Here is a 9,812-nt window from a genome sequence, read left to right as displayed (position 1 = left end):
TTGGAGAAAAGTTTATATATAGGCTATGAGTGGTATGGAATTTTTATGAATTATTTAGCTGCTGGAAAGGAAGCATGGCTTGGTTATCCCTTTCTTATGCCTTTTTTTAATATCATTGACCTTTTTGCTAAAAATATTGAAGAGGGAGAGTTTGTGTAAGGTGGACTAAGCTGTCACTGCATAATTCACAGCAAATTAAACTGTACTCCAGTTGTATCCTGTTCCTGAGAAAGGGTCTAGAGCCAGCATTGTATAAGTTAAGCAGATATTATGACATTTCCAGGGGAAGGGTGTCTCGAGTTAAAATGAATTATTCTAAGTAAGTATAATAATGTGTTAAAACAAGGTTTGACTGGACACTGGATATGGATTTGAGTGCATCAGTAACAGTTTATCTGCGAGATTTCTTCCCATGCAGAAGTATATTTCATTAAGGGAAAATTTAAGAAAGTAGAACATGATTTGGATAAGCATTTTCCAGGGACAGAGGTCTCTAAACTTGTCATTGATGGAGAATAATAAAGATAAGGATGACCATTTCCCTAGGTTTGTGTTTTATGTGAGAGATATAACAGACACTTTTTGGAAGACAGTAAGAAGGAAAATTATAGTTAATATGAATCGGCAATTACCTCATAGTTGTTTAGGACAAGGCAAAAAAGGGAAATTAAACTACCTAATTTTCAATTCCATGTACATGGATGGGTATGACAGCCTTAAAGAAGGGTAAGGAAGTTTCTGCAGTAGAATGTATAGGTGTGGGTAATTGTCATGCCTGCATATTTTAACATTCACAAGTTAATAATATGTAAAGAGGTGATTCTAGTAAAAAGGGAACTGCTGCACAAATCAGGTGCCCTTAAAAAGAGTTTAAGTGTAGGATCATTATTAAAGAATATGGTGAGATTGAGAGGCTGTCCGAAGATGGAGCTGTGGGACGTGGACTGGTATTTGTTGACACTGGTTGAAGAGGGTACTTATTCATTTCTGCCATTTTGAGACTTCAACAAAATCAAGTCTTTTGAATTAATGGAGCAGCAGTTTGACTAAGCTGAGAAAATTTGGTTTGGTTATTTGAAGCTGTTTCTTTTTTAAGGCAAAAAGGCAAAGAACCTGTCTACCCTGGATTTACATCCATTGCTGAAGGATACTAATAGGAGAGGAAACCCTCTCCATCATTTTTTAGTTCTGTAGAGAAGTAAGTGGGGTTGAGAAGTCAGTGGAACCAATCTGTAAACAACTAGTGTTGAATGAAAGAAACTGGTCTTTTCAATATATGTCCTTGGGAGATGGTGCAGTTATATCAAAATACTAAAAAAAATCCTGCTTTTATTCAGAAGCACTAGTATGTTAAAAAATATATATAAAAAAAGCAGAACATACTTAACATGAATTCATACAAATATGTAAATAACAAGAAAAAGACTGAAGAAGGAAGGATGTATAATATTTATGTAACTTTTTACTTTTAAGTAGGGGTTTATAGAAGCCTTTTCATTCAGCCCTTTGCCTCTATCAGCTCTAAGGACTATAATCAAGTTTGTATTTTACCTTATGTCTTTAAGCTAATTGTATTTTAACTATTCATGTATATGATTGGGTAATGAGAATTTGACTTTTGTATAAAATGAGATACAATTGATTCTACTCAGATGGTCTGATGAAGCTCTTTAGCGAAAGCGCTTACCATTGTTGACTTTCTTCACTTGAATACATTTATGTTTTTATGGTTGAAAACGAAGGCGGAGTGCCTGGTTGTCTCGCTGCCATACTCTATTGTGGATTGCTGATTTTATTGACTTTTGGCAATGGGACATTTACCCTGTGGAGTGCTTTCTGTTACATTGTTTTACAAAGCATTGTTTGCTGAAAATGGTCATTCGCAATGTGTATGCAAGTGTATGCATGTGTGTTTATAGATTATTATCAAATGCTTGGACTGTTAAAAATGAACTTTTTTAAAACTTCTGGGGTTTTGATCCACAAAAGAGCGTTACAGTAGGGAGTGGGAATTTGACCTTTCCCCATTGTAGTGCAGTCTCAGAGTTGGTACATTTAAGTAGCAGAGAGTGTGGGGAGTGAGTGCATAGTTCAAATGATTGACATAGACTCATATATGTATATGTATGTGTATGTATATATATATATATATATATATATATATATATGTGTGTGTGTGTTTGTATATATACACACACATATACATGTTATGTGTGTGTGTATTTACAATTACTTGGTAACTTAAGTGCCATTACGTATTTTACCCTTGTCATGTCTATTTTAAGTGGGCTATTTCTTAATAAAAATGTTCATATTTTTTAAGGATCTGCCCAAATAAACAAATTACCCTGATACATATTTGCCATTTTCCCTTAATGGTACAACAGCAGTGACCCCAGCATAGTATGTTGGAGGTCTTTGGTTTGAGTACCAAATAAGAACTAATATTCTCCTTTCATTTCTATGCCTAAAGAGAAAAAGTTCTCTCTATTTGTGAGTGAGTGTAATTTGAGCTTAATCACTATGCTTTGGGGTTCCTATCTGAAAAGACAAAGCTCTTTATATAAAACTTAACATCTGTCTGTCCAAGAGACTCTTGTTGCTCCAGTGAGAGTGACAACAACACAGTATGCTGGTCGTCTTGGGTTTGCATTCTAAATGAGCACTATTATCTGGTCACTTCAGTGATTTTGACATTGCCATTGACATGCCTTTCAACTTCTTTGCTCAAGAATTCTGGGCAAAACTAAAAATGATAGGGGGAAAGCCCAAAATCAGTGACAATTTTAAGTGCAACGTTATTTAATTTAAAATGTTAATATGACAAAGGTTTTGCAGCAGCATGCATTTTCTGAACAATAAGAAGCTTGAAACTTTGACTCACATTATTGACTGACTATAATCCTCAGTGATTTACCAGAAAATCAAAATGCTTTCAAGGGGCAGGGCAAAAATATGAGGCAGAATCATGGATATTTTGCACAGTTAGGAACATCTGGGAGGTATGTCTATAGGGATTGCGTGGGGGCTGCATCTTTTCACTTTAATGGATGTACCCTTGTATATGTATGATGGAGCACCTGTTAAAGTCTTTGAATACATTCCCGTTCTATCCGTACATTGATGACAATGAGGAATAAACTTCACCGAAGTTTACTGATAGTTCCAGTGATATCAACTTTGGCAAAATAGTATTTTATGAAAAATTTTTTCAAATGGTCCACACATGTTTAGAATGATGGAGGAGAGTGCATCATGGTGCTATAGACACCCTTGCCATGTTGCAAAAGTAATTGAAAAGTCTGTTAAGGAGAACTTTAATTTTGTTGTGCCCTACTTTTAATAGCGGCTTCACAAATTAAATGTGTAAAATGTCTAAAGGTGAGAAAAGTAAGAAGAAAGTTATTTTGTCTCGGTGTCAGTGTTAGCCTGCTCTTGAGTGTCAAGTGTCTGCTGTACTTTGAGTACAAACAATATTTTAACATTCACAACTGAGAACCGTAAACTGCAGTGTTTCTCAGCAAAAAAAAGATAATTTATTTTTATTTAATTATTGGACGCTGGCAAAAGAAATTAAATAAAGCCTGTTTGGCTTCTAAGAGTCAACAACACTGCATTTCCATTTTTAATGGAAAAATACTGTAAATAGTACATGTAGATTACTAGTTTACAGGTAAAACACAAAGTTTTCATGGAATTTATTATTGTAGGTCAGAAAAATCATTTATAATTACTGACATTTCTTCCTGTGTTTGCTACTTATAAAACTGTCAGCTTGTTTTATTCAGTGTTCTGTACTTAGAATATTTTTTTAATTTTGCACACGTATATTGAATCACAGTAATTATGAGGAATTAGACTTAACAGTGTTCTGTATAGTTCCAGGAATTTCAGAAAATGAAATTCTTTTTTTTTGTTTGTTTTCAATAACCATAAATAAAAATCTCTAATACTAGTATGCAGAATTGGGCAAAGCTTTCCCTTCTCCCCACTCATTACCCTGCATCTGTATTTGAAGATGATATTCATTATTAGGATCACTGCTGCAGTAACCTAAGCAAAATGGATTATATCCTGCTAGGGATATAAAAACTGGCCAGCTTCCAAAGCTTCTGGCACATTCCATGCATCCAAACTGTTAGTTAACTTGAGCTGATCTGCCTAAAAGATAGGTTTGGGCAAAAGCCCTTCAGAGCTTTCCTGCTGCTGAAGAGAGCACTCCTCTGTGGGCTTTCAAGGATCGATGGTTAGATAATTATTTTCCATTGCTGGAAAAATACGTTCACTGAATAAAAAAAACTTCCACTTTACTTTTTATGATAGAAATTGCACTTTTTCTTTAAAATAATTTTAAACCTTTAAATGTTTTTAATGACTGTAATGTGATTTTAATTACTTTTAAATGGTAGCATCACAATATAAATTGTCTGCATTCCTCTTTGGTCTGTCTACTACCTAAAGGGTATTCACAAAGTGTCTAGCCCCTGTAATAGATTATGCCATGCTGAAAGGTATTCAGATTTTGTCCTTATTTAGATGACTTGCTTACCATTGCACAGTCTTTTTCAAAGTGTTAATAATCTCTCTCTCTTGGGTAAGAGGTCTTCTATACAGGCTAGGACTTCAAGATAACATACAGAGGACTTGTCTGACTCCTTCTCACAACATTGTTTTCTTGGAGTGTCTCCTTCACACCTCAGTTCAAAGAGCTTTTCTTCCACAGGAAAAATAGATTTGTATTTAGATCTTGTCCTGAGATTTTCCACTCAGGCAGCCATCTCAACAAGAGAAATCCTCAGGATTCTGGGTCTCATGATATCTGTGATACTGTTGATGCCTCTTACTAGACTCCACATGAGAAAAATGCATTGGTACCTGAAATCTTTATGGTCCCAGCATTAGGATAGCTCAGAGTCTAGTTTTGGCATTTGTGGAATGGGGGACTTTGTGATGGAGACACCATATTTCTCAAAATACAGGCCTCCCACTCTCCCTTCCAGCTCCAGCACAGTCAGTCACATCAGATGCCTCATACTTTGCTTGGGGAACAGTATCTATGGGAATCAAAGTGCAGAGTCTTTGAAACAAAAGGCAGACCAAAACACATAAACATAAAAGAGATGTTAGCCCTTATAAAAACTGTCAATTCCCTCAGTCATCTGTGGTCACCAGGACTTCTACAATAATTTGCAGACAACACCGAAGTGATGTGGTACACAAATTTATTTTATTTTTATTTATTTAACATTTGTTGACTGTGAAAGTCCGACTAGGACAGAGCCTATTTTCAGTGGAGGCCCGAGGAGAAATGCTCCAGACGAATGTCTTTAGAATGTGGGAAGAAACCAGAGTACCTTGAGCAAACCCACGTGAATGCAGGGAGAACATGCAAACTCCACACAGAAGGTACCTCAGCTGAGACTCGAACTGGAGAATCTGTTGCTGTGAAGGGACAGTGTTAACCGCCGCATCACTGCGCCACCGAATAATCAAAAGGGAACCAGATCTTATCCTCTGTGCAGACTTAGTATGGTAGCCTGGGATATAACTCTTCAGCACAATCGTACATAGTGTCAGAGTAAACTTGTGTGCCAGACAAGCTAGGCAGAACCAGGACAGACCCTCATGCATGGAAACTATATGAAATGGTCTTCCAAGATTTGATATAACTCTGAGGAACACCTTGATTAGATCTTTGTGCTTATGCTCACAACAATCAGTTGGCAAGATTCTGCTCCAGGGCTCTATGCAAGAAGTCCTGGAAGACAGATGCATTTTCTTTTCCTTGGGCAGGAATTTCCAGGAGTAATTACCACAAGCTTTCTCACAGACTGGATTGACTCCCACAATTCCTGGGGTGTTTGATATATACTGACCCCAAATAACAAAGCTGACTGCCTGGATGTTAGAATTTTAATACCTTTCAGACATATTTTTCTTGGGATGTGCAGCAGGTATTAATGTAGACAAAAAAGACCTGCAACTAGAAAATCATATATTAGTAAATGGAAAGGGTTTTCTCGTTGCTGCAAAAAGAAGAACCAGCACCCATTCAAGTATAATGTTTCTCTGGTTCTACTTTATTTGTCTGAGTTACTAACTTTGCTGTGGCCTATCTTACTATGCAGTCAAGGTTCATTTGTCAGAATTCAGCATCTGCTCAAGGATCCCCCTTTCAAAGCAGTTTGATGTGAAAATGTTTTTTTGAAATTGGTGTTACATATGGAGTCTCATAGGGATCTTAATTTTGTATTAGAAAACTAAGTCTTGCTCCATTTCAAACAGCTTGTCAGAATGACTTGAGGTTTTTGACACAGAAAACAATCTTATTAATTGCACTGATCTCTGCAAGAAGAGTATCTGAGTTACAAGTTGTCGTAGTGGGTCAGCCTTATCTCATTTTCCACAAAGATATGGTTTCCTTAAGAACAAATCCTTTATGTATGCCTAAAGTGGTGTCTGACTTTAGCATAAGCCAAGCTATCCATTTCTCTGTCTTCTCTCCGGAACCTAAAAATGGGGGAGAAAGGATACTCCATACCTTTGATGGTACAGGCAACTCTGGTACTATCTTGACAGAACAAAATCTTTCAGAACTTCTGATAAGTTGTGCATTTCTTGTGAAGGTAAGAAAAAATAACAACCTGTCTAAAACAGACTAATGGTTGTCTCATGCTATTACCTTTTGTTATACCCACCACAGCAGAACTATTCCAGGCAGAATCAATGCTCATTCCATCAAGGCTTTGGCTTCAACTGTGGCTTTTTGGAAGTAATTGTATTCTAGAAGTATTCTAGAAGCATCAGTTTGGTCCTCTCTGCACACTTTTGTAAAGCCCCATAAGCTAGATTCGCTCTCCAGGTGTAGGACATACTTTGCTAGGCCCATTCTCCAGGGGCTCCTTAGACTCGCATCCTTTCTCCTTCCAGTCATGTTAAACTGTGGTAATCTACCCTTTTAAGTTTAAGATAATGCAGCAATGATCCTTTTGAAGTACATAGTAGAGTTCTGTAAGTAAACTTAACAAAACAGTAGCAGTAGCCACTCCCTCACTCCATCCTCCTTATTTTTGTATGTTTTTTTATGCCAGGGTATGGACATTTATTATTATTTCCCTAGTATTGTCCTTCTCAGGCCTTCCTCTCTCTGTTAGCATGAAAGCTGTGAAGGGCCTGGCACCAAAATGCATCTTTTAGTCTGCCTAGCTCAAGTTGACTAATGGTTTGGGTATGTGGTAGGTGCCATGAAGCTATAAGCTTGACGGCTATTATATCCTTAGCAGGATATAACCCATATAGCTTATACTACTGCAGCAGTAATCATTCAAACATTAATTATTATGGTAAGTTTACTTACACATCTACAATTTTTCTTTTATTGTCATTGAAAGTCCTATGCTGAATTTCCAGGCTGTTGCTGAAGTGAGCCCTTTTCAAAACAGTCTAGTACCCTAGTTACCAAAAATACATAAATTAGTGAATGAATAAATAAATAGAAAGGAGTGGAGGGGGACAGCCATCCAAATCAGTGGTGAAGTCTAGCCAGTCATGTACTGTTTTCTTATGGTATGAAATTCATAAGGGGAAAAAATGATTTCAAGCCTAAGGCAGTATCAGTTGATACCATAAAGAGCAGCTACATGTCCTGCAGTTTATTTAAATGATGTTCTTTGGGAATTTGTCAAGCTGACACACAGTCTTCTGTGAATACATTATCACATAATACAAATGAGATGATATATTCAGCAGCAGACCAGGTTTTGATAAGTGTGTTAAGTGAGATATCCTGCCATAAGTCCCATACCCATTTTCTTAACCTTGTAGGTTTCATATGTTACTGCTAGGGATTTGCTACACTGTGTATTGCTTGCTGAAAAAATCCTTCTTCAAATATGATGATAGAGAAAGATTTTTGCAACAGTCCTTCCTCTAGCCATCTTTTGATCCATCACTTCCCATTTGATTAGTATCATTTCTCATCCATAATATCTTATTATTTTAAAGCAATGTTCCTTTTATGCTGGCACACTTGCAAATTAACCTAAAACCATAATGTAATGCACCCTCATGCAAAAGGACATACTTATAGGAGAAGTGGCCATCAGAGGACAGGTGGGAAGGATAACCCATTACGTGGTGCCTCCTACAGGATTATCCTGAAAATCTGATGATGTGAAGTTGTCCTGTCTCATCTTCATTCTTAACTGATGGTTTCAGCTCTGACTCAGCTGCTTTTACAAACTCGAGGTTTTCAACTAGCTTGAGGCTAATTCCGTATCCCATGATGCCCTAGTGTACGTCCTCAGATCTTGTTTGCCATGGAAACATCGAACATTATTCAGCTGGCTCAGGCTAAGTGACAAACTTTTTCAGTTTTTTCTATACCTTTCTTGTATTTTTTTTCAGAGAATACTGTGTTTTAATAGTGTATGAATTATCTTACTAGTTTTAGCTCTTAGCTTTTATAGAATCCCTTTAAATTTTTAAGGTCTGCTATTATTGGGCCTACCCTTACCCCACTTTGTAGTTTTTCACATAGAGTGTGTTACAAGTGTGCAGTGTTATACAATTGTTATATAGATAGTAGTTTTGAGGATAGCCCATTTTTTATTTAGAGGGCTCCTTTACATGTTTTCCCTAGATAAAGATAGATATACAAAATAGATAAGGTACTTAAATAGCTTAGACTGTTCTTTAAATTGGTTAGTGTGGATCCGAAGGTTGTTTGCTGTCATTTTTCGGGTTCACTTCACTATCTCGAAATACTGAAATCTTGAATTTCAGTATCTCGAGACTAAAATACCGAAAGCTCAGTTCCACGAAAGACCACATAACCAAATGCAGAATTGTTAAATCAGTGGTTGTGATGGTGCACTGTGTTAATGGATAGCTGGAAATTCAGGTAAGTGTTTACATTTTAAGGGTTTTTGGTAGGGATTTTAGTGTATGTTAGTGTGTTGGGAAGTTGTAGGTGTAGGTTACGGTATGTAGGTAAGAGTGTGAGTGTGCAAGTGTTGAGAATGGTGGTGTTTGTACATATATGATGTGTGTTTGTGCGAGAGGAATGTAGATTGTGTAGTGGTGGGTTTCATGTCTTTGTCTGTTTAGTGCAACCTCAAAGTTAGTATATATAAGTAGAAGGGGTGTGGGGGGTACAGCTCCCTACATGGGGGTGCTGGGGGGCTTGCCTCCCTGCTTATATGTAGGGTATGTTCGTGTATTTGTGTGTTTTGTTTGTTTGTTGTAGTGTGTGTGGGGGAGATATATGTGTGTGTATGTTTATGTGGTGTAGGGTGCGTTTAAAAGTAGCGATTTTGAATTTCACGCATTTGGGGTTTTGGTATTTTGATTTTTCGGCTTTATAGTCTCGAGATACTGAAATTCGATATTTTGGTATTTCGAGATTATAAAGTAAATCCTGTTTTTCATATCTGATATTAGTGTTAAATAGTTACCCTTATTGATAACCTTGTTTAAATTAGACAGGTTTTAGGACTGCTCATTTCTTTATAATGTCAACTAAACAGACAAAAGAATCCAAGCATTCAGGTTTTAAGAAATTTCCCAAGTGTGGGCAAAAGATATCTTCAACAGCTGGAAATACACAGTGTGTATACTGCTTGGGTGCCATTCATCTACAGGACTCTTGCGCTTTATGTCATTCTTTTAGTGCAAGACTCCTTCATGAGAGGAAAAATCCGGTGATTTTAAAGGGACTCATTAAGACTAGTTTCACTGAAGCCTTGGAAGAAAGTCAAAGCTCAAAAGAAAATGTCATGTCCCCTTCTTCTGATCAGTCAAAATCCTCCAAG

General features: G+C 36.8%; 1 protein-coding gene across 1 annotated transcript in view; it reads left to right on the top strand.

The window, feature by feature from the left end:
• DNAH10 (dynein axonemal heavy chain 10) overlaps positions 1–9,812 on the top strand; it is a 5,879,077-nt gene that overhangs the window by 5,334,569 nt on the left and 534,696 nt on the right. The gene's annotated exons all lie outside the window — the stretch shown is intronic.

The sequence above is a fragment of the Protopterus annectens genome, chromosome 4.part0 (genome assembly GCF_019279795.1).
Source record: "Protopterus annectens isolate FY-2018-M chromosome 4.part0, PAN1.0, whole genome shotgun sequence".
Classification (NCBI taxonomy): Eukaryota; Metazoa; Chordata; order Ceratodontiformes; family Protopteridae; genus Protopterus; species Protopterus annectens.
Note: the sequence above shows the minus strand (reverse complement) of the source record. Positions and strands in the feature narration are given on the sequence as shown.